This window comes from Tamandua tetradactyla, chromosome 1, assembly GCF_023851605.1.
Source record: "Tamandua tetradactyla isolate mTamTet1 chromosome 1, mTamTet1.pri, whole genome shotgun sequence".
In the NCBI taxonomy this organism is placed as follows: domain Eukaryota; kingdom Metazoa; phylum Chordata; class Mammalia; order Pilosa; family Myrmecophagidae; genus Tamandua; species Tamandua tetradactyla.
This window is the reverse complement of record NC_135327.1, coordinates 139606113-139624046: the sequence shown is the minus strand read 5'-3', so window position 1 is coordinate 139624046 and position 17934 is coordinate 139606113. Positions and strand designations below refer to the sequence as shown.

The window sequence follows — 17934 nt, the reverse complement described above, 5'->3', positions numbered from 1 at the left end:
GGAAGGTAACCAAATTTCATTTTTTTCTAAGTCTTTCCCTAAGATCCTGTTTAAGGCCCTCATTCTACAAGCACGCTTTATCCTTCTCTCTGTTCTGTCAGAATTTCATAGGAAAAAAAAACCCTAAAGGTAATATTCTAAGCTTTCAAGTTTCCTTGCTGGGTCTAAAGAGTAGTTATTTTAGTTATAATGATTAATATTGTCTATTTTTGAGTTTTAGTGCGATTTTACTATTTAGTAACAAAATGAGAACTATTTGTGGTTCATGGCAAGACTGCCTTTTAAAATGTATGTATACTTTTCACACAGAGAAATTTTTCAAGTCATCACACAAACAAATGTTAAAGGATTCTACAAAATATATTTATGGAGTTATTATACATTGCTTTCTGACTATAAAAGATGAGTGGCTAGTTATCACAGGATAAAACTACCTAATAACTTGACAGCACTAAACTGCCCATCCTAAAAAAGTATATAGATGTCTGGACAATGTGTCATGCCCCAAACTCTTGGAGATGTAAGCAAACATTTGCTTGTTCAGATAGAACTGATTGGGTAGGATATTTATAAGGATATTTATGACTGTCATTTACAGGTTGTAGGATAAAAATTGAGCCACCTGCCATGCCAAGTCCTGGGACAGACTGGGCCTCGAGACCACAAAAAGGGAAATCACCAGGAAAATCAGCTTTAGCTCTGACCCTTTTGGCCTGCCTACAGGGAGAACAGAAAAAGTATCACTTGATCTCTCCATTACTCAGTTTCTCCTATTTTTAAAATGGGAATTAAAACATCTTCTCCCTTTCTTCTTTAGCAGGTCTACTGTGGGAAGGAGATTATGCTTTTGGAAACACGCTTAATTTTACCATAGAAAGGTTCTCCATAAAAATAAGATGATACATTTTCTTTGAAAATCAAGCACACCTTTTCATTGCCATATTGCCTGGGAGGCTACATGTTTCTAAATGACTATTCATTCCTGGCAATATTTAGGCCAGATGGTTTTAGGGCTGCTGACATCAGGCTTACATATTGCTCAGAACTGGTGTGACCGAACAGCCTGGAATCCACAAAGAGTTGGTCTCATAATGACTTGATTCCCATTATGGGATTTCAAAGTGAAAGTGAAGGAGAATAAGGCTGATGTAGCAGGAAGTTTACAACTGCTTTCCTTTATGAGAAAAAGTTCTAAAATAATTGATTTTTCTCTGAGCCATGGAAATCAAAACGCAATAATGGATAGCTCTTGGCTACCTCATCTTTTTGAAAAAAATAGGGCACACCTTGTGAAAAAAAAATAGCTTAATATGGCATTATTTCTGCCTCTTTCCTTTGCTTCCACATTGTTTGAGTAGCTGTGGCCTTCAGAATTTTCCTTTTCAGCATTCTTCACCACTTGCTGTGTACTTTTCTTAACCAACATCTTGCAACAGACTTATTTCATACTCCATTCTCATCGTAAAGTCTACTCTATTACGTTCAAATTACTCAATATCTAGACCTACTGTTTAATGCTGTAAACTGTCTTTCCAACTTATTTTTTTGGATTTTTGTCTTATTATACGATAAGTTACCATTCCAGCGAGGCTGGTGTCTTTACAACTCACAATTTACAACTTGCTACTTGTCTTTTAGTTGTCTTCTGGTATTCCTCTACCCCTAGTGTGCTTTCATTATAGATATGACTTCATCCCCAAATTAATTTCTTTCCTCGCCTCTTCAACTCTTCAAAGATACCGCCCATAATTGCTCCCATCTCATAGTCGTGAATACGAATTCATTTCAGATTTTATCCCTCTGTGATGAGCTTTCTGCCTATTCCAAGTTTTCTCCACAAGATATATAATATCATTATTATGTCAAGAACTCGTTAGCTATTTAGGATAAATTCTCATTGAATAAAGGAGACAAAGATTTAGACAGAGGAAAACTGGAAACTGATATCCTGGCTAAATTTACTGTCTCCAGTTTAATATTTCTAATTTATTTTTCTGCCAGTTCATGTAGCTTTTTCATAAGAGGGCAAAAAAATCTCACTGACTACACCCATCCTTCCAATTAAACAATCTACATTGAAAAATTCTTATTTTTTGAGTTTCCTCTCCAGCTAATAAGATCGACTGAGCTTTATTTTCCAAAGCTTGTGTTAGTTTGTGTTGTAATAATAATAATAATAAAGAATTTTATTACAGTATTGAATATCCATTTCCTCACTCTACTCTGCCACCCCCACAAACACATTTAATAACTTTGACATCTATTTCTCTAGGGGTATGTTACTTATCACCTCAATCAATTGAAAATGACTGCTTTTGATAAAATTTATTCCTCCAAGTGAAGCATTGTGGTATGTGTGGCAGACCAACAGAATTGAAGCTTGGTTTTCTTGAACAAGTAACGTAACATTAGTTTTCTTATCTATAGAAGAGAGATAATAATAGCTGTTCTACCTGACTTATAAAGAAGAGGTGATGTATGTGAAAATGTTCTATAAAGGGTAAAGCACCATTATAATGTTATGAATGCAAATATATGTATTAAAAATGTTAACAAATGGTTGATAAATACTGGAAAATTAAAAAAAAACCTAAGAATGAGAAAGAATAAAAGTCATTACATCCAAATTTCATATAAGAAGCTGTGGAATTTTGTTAAATTATTTGGCAGTTTACTCATATAAAAGTTTTATAGGACAGATACATTCAGCTTTGTAGCACCCTATTGCCAACAATGACAAAATAGTTTCTCCTGAAGGTTTCCTAGGATTTGTCACCCCTTCTGGAATATAAATACAATGTGGTTAGTGTAGAAGGCTCAGATGGACAAAAGCTTGTCTGAATTTGTGGAGCTGGGTGTGGGTAGAGTTTAGATAATCCACATGGTTGGATGTTGGCCTATTCTCAACTACGTTACAAAGTAGAAAAGGTCAGGAGATAAACACCCAAGTAAGTAATTGGGTCTGCGTCTTATTTTCTCAGGTTCCCTAATGAATCTGTTCCAGGGTTCTATCTCTCTTTTGCCTAGAAGTTTTTCCTTATACCTACATCAAATTTCTCTTTCTAAAAATCAAGACCGTTTCTTTCTTCTTTTCTCCACAAAGACAGAAGCATTATTCTTTTAGAATAATTTGAAGCAGTTTCTAAAATTCCTACGTAGTCTCCTTTGAGTGAAAGTTACAAAACTGCCATTAATTGGAAGAGAACTCCACCTTGGAGGCTGTACATCTTCCCATGATTCTAATGACTTTAAAACATCTGTCTTGCAGACAGCATTAATGTAGCCTTCCAGCAAATTATGCAGAAATGCAAAAACAAACACTTAAGTTATGGAAGGCATAAAAGGCAGGATAAAATGCTTCCTTCAGAAGAATTTTAATTTACTAATTCTTATGTGATTCATTATAATGGACATTAGGAATGAAAATGGGGTGAATCAAGCTATAGCACTAAAATATGTTTCAGACAATGTCTTAATCATTGTCTACTCATTATGAGGCCTCAAAAGCACTGATTTGGGAGCCAGTAAGTTTTCTATGCTAGGTAAGCCAATAAATGGTGATATCAACACATCTTTGGGTCTTACTCCTCATTTATGTATTCATTTATTCAACAAAGATTTATTGCACATAGTCACCATGTTATAAAAAGATTGGACCAGATGATTTGCCAGATATTTTCTTCACTCTGAAATTTTAAGATAAAGACCCTTGGATTCTATCTCTTAAATAACTCTCCAATTGGTTCTTTCCTCTCTTTTTCCGGCTACCACCACCTGAGGTAAGGTCCTTACCATGTATTGTATGCAGTTCTGTAAGAGACCCTTAGCCTTCCCTTCAGAAAAGACTAGGGACGTCTCACCCCACACAGGCCTCTAAGAGTGGATAGATTACTGCAAGTAAGTCCCTTCTTCTCATCTGTGTTGACTCAGGAACCATGATGCTGTGAACATTCTGCAGGTTGAGGGCACCAGTCCCAGTGGTTGTAAAGCATGGGGTACTGCCTTCCACCTGCCTCCTTTACCAACCCATCTTCCACACCATATCAGATGATCTTTCCACTCAACGCCCTTCAGTGTCTTCTCATAGAGAGAGAACATCTAGCCCAAACTTTCTAGCATGGCAAATGAAGCTCTCCACAAAAGACAGTCCACACTTTCACTGTCTTCTGCCTCCTTTGTACATTCTCTGTGCTTCAGGTCATGTTCCGACTTACTCTCTCCACCCTCTGTGCTCTTTTTCATGCTTCCCCCTTGTATTGTCCCCAAGTAACAACCCCCTCGTCACCACTGGAGGGATGTGTCACCCTGCTGACCACATCCTCTGCGTGAATTACATCTTCCTGTGCGGTATTCGTCCCGGCAGCGTTGTTCTTCAATCTGGTCAACCACCTTAACAGCACCTACATTGTCTGCCATGGTGACCGCCATTTTAGCCTACTTACTATGTGTCTGGCATTTATGAATCATTTTATTTAATCCTTACCAAATCCAAATAAGACAAGCATTGTTTGCACTTTATAGATGGGGAAACTCACACTGATAATTAGGTCAGATTCAGGAATTGAACGCAAGATGACTTTAACCCAAATGCTAAGAATTTCAAGTTATTTCAAGAAATATATATATATTTTTGCACAGGCAGGCACTAGGAATTGAACCCGGGTCACTGGCATGGCAGGCGAGAATTCTGCCTGCTGAGCCACTGTGGCCCACCTTCAAGAAATATTTTGACCTGGAAACTCTTTTAGTGTCTCTCAAATGATATCAGTCAGAATGCTGGACAAAATACCTTTAATTTCAGGCTATGGAAATTGAGATATGAACAATGTTCTTTTGATTAGTTAAGTTAATGGAGGGAAGCAGTGAAGCAGATAATTGCAAACAGGAGAATTAATTGCAATAACTGGGCCTACTTTCTGTACTTCTCCAAAATATGCTGAGGCTGGGGAGGTGACAGGGCACTGGAACCCACAAAGTTCTGTAACCATCATGAAATGTACGCTGTAGTATAATTACTTCATTAGCTGTGTGATGTTGGGCAAGCAAGTTAAGTTTTTTTGGTCTAGTGTCTTTTCATGTAAAATTCAGAAGTCAGAAGAGATAATTACTAATGCGCAGATCCGAGATTTCCTAATTCTGTATGACTGTGGAAAGCTCCCCCACTGCACTAATATAAGGAACAGGGAAATTTCAGTGGTGCAGTTAAAGGTCTAATGACAAGCCCACTGGGGGCTTCCTCTGATTTCCCACAAGAGCAGTGAGTGACTCCAACACTCCATCTATATGTTAACATAGTCACTTATTTCTCAAAAGAGTGCAAGATTTCTTACCCATATTTTATAATTTCATCTGCGTGACCTGGTGCAGATGCCTAATTGAAAGCTTAGTTTAAAAAAAATTATGTGTAACCAGCACACATTCAACAATTATTCCTTGGCAGATGTGAATTAGTCCAACGATTTATTTACATTTCCTTTGTGTTGGCATTGAGTTGTAAGATATATTTAAATAGTTGCATCTTACTTGGTTGGAAAGAAAAAAGAATAAATTCTAAGAGAATCTAAGCACACTGATTATTTGCTGATGTGGCAAAGATGAAACAATACCAGATTAAAACTATAAGTAAAGCTGTCAAAAGAAAGTGCAAAAGACTGTGTCTTGCAAAGCTCTAAAGAACATAGGCTTTCTAAATAGTTGGTTTACTTTCAGAATTCAGTAACATAAAATGGCCAGTGAATCTTTTATTCCTCCAAAACAACGTGATGAATTTTAAACAAATATGCTATTCAAAGGACCATATAAAATAAAAGTATGTTCTTGCATCCTAAGAGAATTTATGATTCCACTAAAGCACCAACAGCAGCAGGAGGAGGAGGAGGAGAAGAGAATTTTAAAAAATCTTGTGTAGCAGATTGAATTATATACCCCCCAACAAAAAACATGGTCTTAATCTTAATTCACGTTCCTACGGATATACGCCCATTTGCAACTAGAACCCCTGGAAGATGTTATTATCAGTGAAGGGGTGGCCAAATTGAATGAGGGTGCGTCACCATCCATACTCCTGGAGGCCTATAGAGAGAGGAGATTTAGACACGTAGCCAGGAGAAATCAGGAACCAGAAAAAAAAAATAACAGAAGACGCAGAATTCAGGAGTCAGACAAAAGCACAGGAGGAGACCCAGGATATCATCATGTGGTGGAGGCAGAGATGCAGGCCAGTATCAGAGCCCTACAGACTCCGGGAGAAAGCACAGCCTACTGAGACCTTGCTTTTGAACTTCTAGGCTCTAAAACCGTGACACAGATTCTTGCTGTTTAAGGCAACCTATTTGTGGTATTTGTCACAGAGGCTCTGGCAAACTCTGACACCTTGATAAGACTTGCTTTATGAGAGCGTGATAGAAGTGTAGAGTTTCCCTGTCCTTGTCTATGTGCTATGGACACACATGAGGGCAGACACCTCACAGAAATGCAATCAACCACACACAGACAGCATGAGTTAGAGACGTACCTTGTAGGAAAAAGTTATCATTCTACAAGGACGTAAACAATATACGAGCATTATAACAGCAACTTGAGTAAGCATGATTCTTTTTACATAAATGGCTCCTAGGGGCCAACGTGGCATGACCCATCATTACTTTAACACAGTGCATCAAGTGGCTAAAAGTTTCCCCTGGAATGATGGGGGACTGCTGGCTGGGGTGGAGCTGGAACTACCTAAAGACGTGCTTTCCAAGGGTTTATTCTACTTTACCCAGAACTGTCAATTATCTGCAGTTTTGACTGAACAAGAAAAATGAACACAAAGGAATGAAAGAGATAAAAAAAAAAAAAAGGCTGATGCTGTCTATATCATTTCAAATTGCTGCCTCCTGCAAAATGGTTGAAAGTTTTTAGTACTGTGTGTTTGTTTGGTACCTGACCTAAACACATTTTTAAGACAAGTGGAAGCAGAGTTTTAGGCAGAGGAAAGTAGATTTAGTTTTTGATGGTGTGAAATAGATATGGAAGAGGGAAAAATCTATTTCAACACTATGGATGACTTTCTGGGAAGTTGTTTTCTTGCTTTTGAAAAAAAATGTTCTACTTGTTTCAGGGTGACTGGGTGCTGGTTTCAAGTACCCAGAACTGGGGCAGCTCAATCAGGGAAGCTCTTACCCCTAGATCCCTATCACCCTATGTGGTATTTCTGGAAAGTGTTCTGACTGGCACTTCCACTGCAAGCCAATCAACAATCCCTAACTGGTAGTGTAACATATTTGGTTATGTCGATCCACTCCTTCACTCCCTTCATTTGTGAGAAATTACAGAGCCCCAGCTGCCTCGTCGAAATGTGGGCTGCCAAGATTTTTCTCACATATGGATTTCTGAACTGGTGCAGCATTAAGCTTCTGAGTTTCATAAAATGTCTGACAGAAAGAACAAATGTATTGGGTTAAAAATGTGGTTGTGTATTGCATGTACACTGGTCCAAGTTTGGAGAGAGAGAGCCCTTATAACTTGTTTACAAGGGAGCAGACTTGGCAGATGTGAATCTTCACTGACAGGCTCTGATCGTTCAAACTTAGGCCCTTTTATTTCCAATTTCAGTTTCTGAACGAGCAATATTTTATACAAGTATCAAGAAGTCAACCTGCTCATTGGGCCATATACATCGAAGATTACCAATTAAAAATCCCTCCAACACATGGCAAAAGAGAAGGAAAAAAATTGTTTTGGCTGCATTGACATTTTGAGCCCAGAGAAAAACAGTTATCTCTTTGATCTATGTGGAGAGAAAGGAAAATCAATATGGCACCTTAAAGCATTGGATGCCCAGAGCTTTCTCCATGGTGTGTGCACCTCTGTACCTCTCCACCACCCTCTATGTGAAACACTGTACATGCGTTTCTATGGGGATGAGCAATGCCACTCATCTCAGAGTTTCTGGAAATATAAAGCAATTTCCTTACAGACAATGGGAGATCATTTTATTCTCAGAGAAGATAGACAAATGGCACAGAGAAAAACAATCTAATCCCCTGCCGTTTCCCAATGTTATAATTATTATACCATGCTGAAGCTGATTGGAATAAGTTAGTAGAGAATCATCAGCAGAGATTTTAAGTTGTTCCCTCCCTCTGGCTACCAGTGTTGAATACATATCTATGTGAATATACATTAAATAGACCCACATGATTATATGCTAATTCGAGTTACAATAGACTTAAATTTTATCAAAAATGATCAGTGACAGAAACAGAAAAATATATTTTTTAAACTTAAACTTAGTAAGCATTCCATAATTATAGCATTAGCTATATTTTATTTAATTTCAAGTTCCTGCAAATCATAGTAAAACACAAGAATCAGCCATATGGTGCCACGTTAATCAATTGGAAAGTGAACGTTTCAGAGAGTCTCTAAATTTTTTTGGTCTAGACAATGCAAAACAGTCTATTAGACTTTTTCTACTGAATAGATGCATTGTTGAAGGTCACAGAGCAATGACTAAATTGGTTAATAATAATAAGATAGTATAATGTGCTAAGAATGGTAACTGTGTGCCAAGAACTCTGCCAAGCACTTTAGAATCAATCTTATTTAATCCCTGAAATAACCTGATGAAGAATATACTGTTCATTTTATAGAAGGATCAAAGCTTAGAGAAGTCAAGTTCTACATTAAACAGCAGCAGAACCAACATATCTCTAGTCGTTGGGTTACCAATCTTCCAACTACAGGGGTTTTCAGTTACAAAATTTAAGAAATTTCAAGTTGCATTTCATCTAGTTATTTGGTATTTCTTACAACTTAGACTACTTTCAATCATTTGGAATTTATTTACCTGAATATCACAATTTTATGGCCAGAATTGAACAGATATTTTGGCATAATATAAACATACGTGATATTTTATCATGGCATGATAGTTTCATTTTTATTTACACATTGTAGCCCATGAGAAGAAACACAGTGACAGAATTACTTATATCTGAATAGGTCAGTCAGCCTGTCCAAGTATCAAAACAAGTAAATTAAAAAAAATTCCTTTCCTGGTGGCTAATGATGTTGAGCATCTTTTCATGTGCTTTCTGGCCATTTGTATATCTTTTTTTAAAGAGATATCTATTCAAGTCTTCAGAGAAAGCATAAACCCTTTTTTGAATTGTTTTTGTTCTTGCTTTTTTGTTGTTAAGTTGAAGGATTTCTTATATATTCTTGATGAGAAACCCTTATTGGATATGTGGTTTCCAGGTATTTTCTCCCATTGTGTGGGTTGTCATTTTACTTTATGACAAAATACTTTGAGGAGCAAAGGTTTTTAGTTTTGATAAGGTCCCATTCATCTATTACTTCTTTTGTTACTTGTGCTTGGGGTGTAAAGGCTAAGAAACCATTGCCTAAGACAAGGTCCTAAAGATGCCTCCCAGTGGTTTCTTCTAGTCTTATACAGGGTTCCTATTTGGAATGATAGAAATGTTTTGGTAATGGATGGTGGTGATAGGAGCACAACATTGTGAGTGTAATTAACAGCACTGAAATACATATCTGAATGCGGTTAAAAAGGGAAACGTTAGATTGTGTATATAATAACAAAAAAACTATTAAAAATCCATGGAACTGCACTACCCAAACAGTGAACCCTAAGTTAAATCATAACTCTAGTTAATAGTACAATTATAAAAATGTGCTATCATCAATTGTAATAAATAGTTCACACCAATGCATAGTGTGAATAATAGGGTAGATACAGGAATCTTGTATTTTATATATGATTATTCTGTAAATGTATAACTTCTCTAATAAAGAAGAAGGAAACATGAAATGTCAAGTCTGCCAAAAAGGACCACTGGGGATATGCTTTTGAAGTGATAAAAATCTAATAATTACAAAGAAAACTATTAAAAGTTATATTATGAGATGCGTAAGCTTTGCACATCTGGCTTTCATGACTTTTAAAAGGCAGGAGAACTATTAGAAAGGGAACTGTGTCTCAAAATTAACTGAAATTGGGGTAGATAATCATGACATTAATAGCCTTAAATATGGAAAAAGCAGTTAGCCTATTAGTTAACTGTAAAGGAACTGGTTTCCTAGGTTTAGAACACGTGAAGAGATATGCATTCAGTAACTTTTTTGGCTACTCAAAAAAAAGTTCGAGTAACCAAAAACATTTTCCATTTTGAATTGTATTCATGTTTCTCATTTCCATTTTAAATTGTATCCTGTCATTGACATAGAGAAAGCATAAACTCATACTTCACTTTCCTAATTACTGGTCTGAGGAAGCCAGAGATCTAAGGACTTAGTCAATGAATAATATAAAAATACAGTCAGCAGATCATAAATATTTATTGCTATATCAAAAGTCTGCTAGTCAATCTTTCAATAATTCCTTCAGCATGAAATATTTCAGTCAGGATATTAGAAAAAATGTTAACATTCAGACTCAGCTCTGAAAGGAAAGGAAATCGAAATTATATCAGATATTTTCCACTGTCAAATGTCTTTATCTGATTTTTGTCTTAATGTCATTTTTCCCTATAGGTTTGATTGCAGGCTCATACACTTATTTACCTACTAAACATGCAATTATCTTTTGAAATCTGGCAATGGATCTACCTGCTTTGTAGAGAAAGATTAGAGCTAAGAAGCAAAATTTTGCTTTTTTGCAAAGTCAAAGGGAACATTAAGATAATTTCAGTATCTATTTCACCTAACTGAATACTTTTCTTTGCTCAGCCAAAATTTTCTTAGAGATTTTTTACAATTTTTAAAATATTTTAATCGGAAAGAGGCAGTAAAACTTATTATTAAATTTTAATAGTAACTTAATTTCCTGTTAAAATTTAACAGTAGTATCATTACTCTTAAAATTTACTATTTTTGACAATAACTTTACTGAGGTTGATAGTTACTTGGGTCATTATAATTTTACTGAGATACAAGGAAAAGATAGCTGTAAACAGGACATTTTGTATGCCCTATGTATATGCAATACACAACAATATCTTTATTCTAAATATCTTACAAGCTAAGAATATCTAATATGTTAACCTGGTCATGTGTGAGAATGATTACAACATTAGTGTGCATGGAAATTTATGGTAAAGAAGAAAAAGTAAATTATTATTTGTCTTTGGTAAATTTGAGTGGAACCGGGAGGAGACTTACAAAGACAGAGGTAAGGGGCTAAAGAAAGAAATTTTGGAGTCATCATTATTTAGGAACGAACTCCAGACTTTTACTCTCAGCAGTCTTTGTTACTTTTCTATGGATTCCATATTTTCCATAAAAAAGTGTCACCTACAGTTTAATTAGTTCTTCCATTTCTATTAACTACCAATCAATCAACTAGCATAATCCACATTAGGGTGATATATATTTCAATCAAAATAAATCATTTTGGTATTTAGTATTCATTCAAAAAGTATTTAGAGATTCTTACAATTTACTCTGAGGTGGAGCCAGCAGATAAAAAAGATGAGTTAGATATTGTCTCCAAACCAAAGTACTGTGAACCCAAGTATAGCCAAGAAAACTAGCATATATTTATCATAGATAAATGAATGATTCCTATTTAGTATTTCAGCGAAATATTAAAAATAGTCAGCTCTAACAAAAATACCAAATGAAAGAATTTTTTTTTTAAATAGAAAAACTGTGCCCTTCTCTTTGGACTAATGTAGAAAACAAACATTTCCATTTCTAATTTATCTAGTGGTCATCCAAAATAGCAAAGCATCGACTAACAGCTCAAGACTAATTGTTGAATGCAAAAATCAGTGTCCTTGAAACAGTTTGAGAACTGTTGTATAGTCTGACTATACAAAGAAGAACTGACCAAAGGTGCAGAGAGTTTTTGGAAACTGTTAATTAGGGAGGAGGCTTAAGACTGTAGAGTCACAAGTAGTGCCACTATTGGAGGACACCAGGGAAAGATGGTGTTTGAAGAAGGACTGATGACCTGTTTCCAATGTGGCAAGAACAGAACATCAGACTGGAGAATTGATTTTACCAAAAGAGTAAATCCCAGAGACATTTCTGAGTTCAGATTCAGTAGGCTATTGAAGGCAGAGACATTATCACAGGAAATTAGAGAAGAAATAAGAAGTAAGGAAACGGATGTAGTGGATATGTCTATTCATTATGCCCTAAGAAGTCTGGCAGGGAAAAACAGGAAACAGAACAGCATAGAAAAGGAGTAGGCAGACAGGAAAGAGAAGAGGAGGAGGAAGTAGGAAAGAGAAATTCAAGATAATTGGGTAAGGAGGGTATGATCCACAATCAAAGGACATGAATTTCAAAGTTCAGCTAAAATTTTAGCTTTGGAATGGAGAAAAGACACTTCTTTTTTGGACTCTGGAGGGAAGAACAAGAGGGTTACAGAAACAATAATAAAATTCTACTTGCACTTTGATTTATGAGGAAACTCAATTTGTTATCTCAGCAAAGTAGGATGAGAGATGGTTCTATCAGGGAGTGGAGCAATGATAGGAAATTATGGCAAAAATTTTTCTTGTATTCTATGATTTCTCAATGTTCTGTGTCCTGATACATAGCACCCTTAATTAACCTGTGACTTTATGGAACTGGTGTTCCCAAGACCAGGTTTGGGATTAAGAGAGAGAACAAGTGTTTGGTGAAATGAGGCTGTGTGCTATACTAATTTAGATAAGTTAGAGCTCTTAATTCAAATATTCAATAATTGCTCCAAATCCTAATTTTGGTTTTATGAACCTGGCTCTACATTGTTTTATAAACTCTCTTACTGCATGAAAATTAAAGAAGAGATTACTACTGTTATGGTCAGGTTCATGTGTCAACTTGGCCAAGTTGTGGTACCTGCTTGTCTGGTTGGGCAAGTGCTGGCCTGTCTGTTGGGATGAGGACATTTCATAGAATTAAATCATGATCATGTCCGCTGCATCCACAGCTGATTCCATTTGCAATCAGCCAAAGGGGAGTGTCTTCTGCAATGAGTAATGCTTAATCTAATCACTGGAAACCTTTTAAGGAGGATTCAGAAGAGACAGGCTTTCTTCCTGCTTCAGCCGATGAGCCTCTCCTGTGGAGTTCGTCCAGACTCTCCAACGGAATCGTTGGCTTCACAGCCTGCCCTGCGGATTTTGAACTCTATGTTCCCGCAGTCACATGAGACACTTTTATAAATTTTATATTTGCGAGTGTTCCCTGTTGATTCTGTTTCTCTAGGGAACTCTAACTAATAAAACTACTCAAAACATAGATATGGAAGATTATTTTCTTAAGGAGGGCAAAGTTAAAACTATTGAAAGAAGTTGCTCTGATTTCCTATTTCTGGAATTACACAGTATATTTATCTAAATTCATTCATTGAATTTGATAAAAAAAAGAAGATTGTGGTGATAGTTGGTGACTGGGGCAACATATGCGTGTGAAGTGAGAAAGGAGTTTTGACATACACAAATTGGTTTCACATCACTTGATTTTACACTCCACTTATTTGGTATAGCATAAAGCTTACACAGAATTGCATTCTTTGGATTAATTCTTTGGTTCTGGAATTGTATTTCTATTGACTCATATTGTGCCATCAGACCTCTAAGTTAAACAGGTATGTTGAATTATGTCTGAATAATTTAGATTGGATATGGTCTAAAAACATTTGCCTAGTAGATGGTTTAAGCCACCCTAAGTCACCTGAAGGAGATCAACTGGTGTGCCGGTCTATTGCTTAGCAGGTAAGTTGTGACATACCATGTTGTTTAATATGTGGTTATAAATAAATCTGCTCTTGCTCTGTCTCATTGTTTTAGGAATGATCATAATTTACTCATTTTTTAAATGTTACTCATTTTTCACATTATGGCACTGAGGTATTTATTAATTAAAAATAATTATTCCTGGGTATTAGCATGTAGAGATGGTTATAGTTCTCATCAATTTCTGCTTTATGGCCTATTAACATGAATTAAATGGAATAAATAATCATCCGCTTTTAAAATACCACCTTAACTAAGGTCTTGTGGGTTACTTTGCTAAAATGCTTATTGCTTTTAGGTCAATCACGGATGCCACAAAATATAGCAATAACCACTTTGGAATAGTTTTGTATTCTATAGACGACTCTGATCCATGATTTAGTCAGTTCCCTAAGTAAAACTGAAGCTAGCTCAAAATTCCATAAAAGAATTTCATAGCCTTTCTCTCCCATACAATCTCTAGGGTATTCTTTTAAGGGATTCAAAATAATTTAAAACCATTTATTATGGACATGAAATTCTAATGAGAACATTTAAAAACAGTGGTCTGGCAATGGAGCTACTATGCACTTCATAATTTATAGGTATATTTTATTTATTCAGGTTAATAAAGTGTGTGTTTGACATAGCATCAGACTGACCTTGTTTCTTGGCAAGTACTATCTCAGTGTCTCTAAAGCTAATTCCATTGCCAGCCATTCTTTTCAAGGACAGATTGTTATTATTCTCTGGGAAACAATTAACAGACTGTCGTACAGAATAACATGTACTTCGTCCTGAAATTCGTTTTTGAAGAAAGCTCAGAAAGCAAACTGGTTTCAAACTTTATCGAGACTCTTTAATTTCTGAGGATTTTTTCCTTTGTACTGAAATTTTAGAATATTCAAATATAACAAAACCAGATTGGGCTAAGAAAATTACTTTAAAGAGAAAGAGAGGGCATATCTTAGGTTAAAGCACATTCAGCCCAACCCTCAACATTATTTCCACTGATACCTACTAGGCTGGGCAATGGGTTATGATAGTCAATTTGACATGAGCATCAGTCAAATCATCATAAAGGATATCTTTTTGCTTAATTATGGGACTTATTATAGCTGAAAATCAAACAGGCATTGTGGAATTACCCACACCCCCTCCACTTTTTTTTTTTCATTAAGAGTTGAAATCAGTGGGGTTTCTAATTAAATGTCCTTGTTAATTCAGATTTATTGAATTATTTTGCACAATTTAATTCCAGAATAATGTTTTATTTAGGCCATAAATTCCCGTTAAAAGAATTCTTATAAAATGCATTTATTCACATCTACTTAAGCACAGAGCTGGATTTGGAATTGTATACAAAAAATTATATATCAATAAAATTCTTTTCTTTCCAAAGCACATGGTCTAAAGCAGGGGTTAGTGAACTTTCTGTGAATGGCCTGATAGCAAATATTTTTGGCTTTCTGGCCTACATGGTTTCTGTAGCAACTACTCTACTGTGCCATTTTAGTGCAGAACCAGTCAGACAATAAGTAAATGAATGGGTGTGGCTGTTCCAATAAAACTTTATATATAAAAACAGGCAGTAGGAGGTGAGAATTCTACCACTGAAGCACCCTAAGGTAAACTATGGACTAGAGTTAAGAGTATAATTATAGTAATATTGTTTCATCAATTGCCCATACTAACACAAAGTGTTAATAAGAGGGAAAACTATGTGTGTGGATATGGTGGTGAAAGGGGATTATGGGAACTCTGTATTTTCTGCAAACTGAAAACTTCTCTAATAAAAAAATATAAAAGGCAGCAGGCCAGATTTTCTTGTGGGTCACAGTTGCCAACCTTTGGTCTAAGGGAAAATCATGACCAGATCAATAGCATGGGTTCATTGGCATCTGGGGCAGAATTGGCATTGAGACTCCAGGTGGTATCAGAACCAGGGTAGAATAATTAAAGTAAGAGAGCACAAACTACTAAATGTGTTTAAGTCCCCAGAATAGCAATTATATCTAAAATTGTTCTAATACCATCAGTGGTAAACTTTATAATTCATATAATACTTTCTCACATACCATATTTTCTCAGGAAGATTATTACTCTACTTTATATCTTTAGTGATTGTGGCTCAAAGCAATTAAATTAGCTTGCCCAAGGATGCTAGTAAGTGCTAATAGGACTAGAACCATATGTTCAAATCTAAGTACTTCAAATTTGTTATTCTGAAAGAACTCACAGTGAGAATTCTTTAAGAAATGAGGTGAATGGAAGAAATCCTGGAACATGAAAGCAGGCAAGTGGTCGACTTTTAAAAAGAAGACAATTCTAGAAACCAAAAAGAGGTAAGTAGGACTTGGTACTCTTTTAGAAAAGATTATTAGGAAAATGGTTCATGAGCACTTTGAAATGAAATGGTTAACTACTAGAAGCCAGCATGGATTCACTAAAAATTATTCTTAACCTAATATCCTCAATAGAATAAGGTTATTAGGAAAATTCCATACACATGGAGTATTTTGAGTTCAACAAGAAATTTAACAAAAATCCTTTGATGGAAAAGTTCTTTTTCTGTTGTCTTTTTATTTCTTTTTCTAAATCGATGCAAATGTACTAAGAAATGATGAATATGCATCTATGTGATGATATTGGGAATTACTGATTGTATATGTAGAATGGAATGATTTCTAAAGGTTGTGTTAGTTAATTTTTTAATTAATAAAAAAAAAAAAAGAAAAGTGTTAGGAAATATGGCCTGAAAAATATGTAGGGTTAATTTATGGTTTTTGAAGAGCGGAACCCACAGAGTTGATAAACGGATTAATGTCACCATAATATTAGACCCTATGTGTGGCTGCATTTTAGTGGGTGTGTATGTGTATATATATATTTAAACATTTTATTAAATATCAGATCATACTTGAATGAATAATAAGAAAATATGTCCATTAAACATCTATATTATAAATCTTGGAGAATGAATCAGGACTCAAAAAGATCTTAAAAACTGAATATGTAGAGACTGAAATCAACTCCTTGAAGGCCCATGAGGTAAAAATTATAAGAAAGGAGATTTTAATTTAATTTGAGGAAGAATATTCATCAACTATGTCTCTACTGTAATTGAATCTCATGAGGTAGGATAGCAAGAAGACAACAAGCTACAGAGTTTTAGAACAGTGCTTCTCAATCATTACTGTGCTTACAGATATCTGGAGATGTTGAAAAGAAATTTATGATTCAGTAGGGCTGGGGTGGGGCTTGAGATCTGCCTTCCTAATGAACTCCAAAGATGCACCGCTGTGGCCGTGACTGCCCACACTTTGAGTGGCAAGGTTTTAAAGAATGGGCACTGGAGTCCAACACATTTGGCTCCACCATTTACTACCAACGGAGTGTCCTAAGGATTTAACATAGTCTAATCTTTCTAACCTGTAAAGTGTAAATGATAATACCTCTCTCACAAGATCTTATGAGGATTAAATGAGATTGTATGTGTTGGTGCATGGCAAGCACTCAATAAATATTCATTTCTTTCCTGTTTTTCTTCTTCATCATTAATAATAATTGAGCTGAGTTGGGATGATAGGCTGTCAAGAGTTCTGAGAGATTCCTGCATTTTTCAGATGTCTTACAGACAATATGTTATAAACTAGGAAAGACAAAGGTCAGTGATCCTTTCCTAGCTTTGTCTCTAAAGTAGACACTAATTTGGAATCCATCCTTAAACTAAACCCCTCCACACCCATCACCCCTCCCCACCCCCAGCAATTGTCTTTCTGAAGGCAATGTTTACAAGTTGATCAGTGAGGGTGACAGGCCTCAGGTTTAACTAAAAGAGATCCTGCCTTCTCCCCCAAATGAGACTGCTGTCTCATGTCACGCTCACTCCCTGCATCTGGAGCTTCATGGAGCTCTTCCAAGTCTCCCACCTGCAAACTCCAGGACTGGTGCCATCTTTGATGACTCCTTCAGATGTCCTGTGTAAAGCATGTCATATGCTTTTTCAGTTTTTATCTCCCTATTGATAGTAGTTAAGTACTGTCTCCTCAGTTAATGACACTCCTGCCATTGGAGCCAATAGAGCTAGAATTTTCTCTGCATTATATCTCTGCTCACTTAAACTACAACTGTGGGCTCAACCGGCAGCTCTGCTCTGGGGTCGCACACACACACACACACACACACACACACGCATGCACAAACACATCCCATGACTGAT

The 17934-nt window shown here is 35.9% G+C and overlaps 1 protein-coding gene across 6 annotated transcripts in view; it reads right to left on the bottom strand.

The window, feature by feature from the left end:
- The window catches only part of MAGI2 (membrane associated guanylate kinase, WW and PDZ domain containing 2), a 1430555-nt gene that overhangs the window by 230858 nt on the left and 1181763 nt on the right, over positions 1 to 17934 (bottom strand). The window lies entirely within an intron of this gene.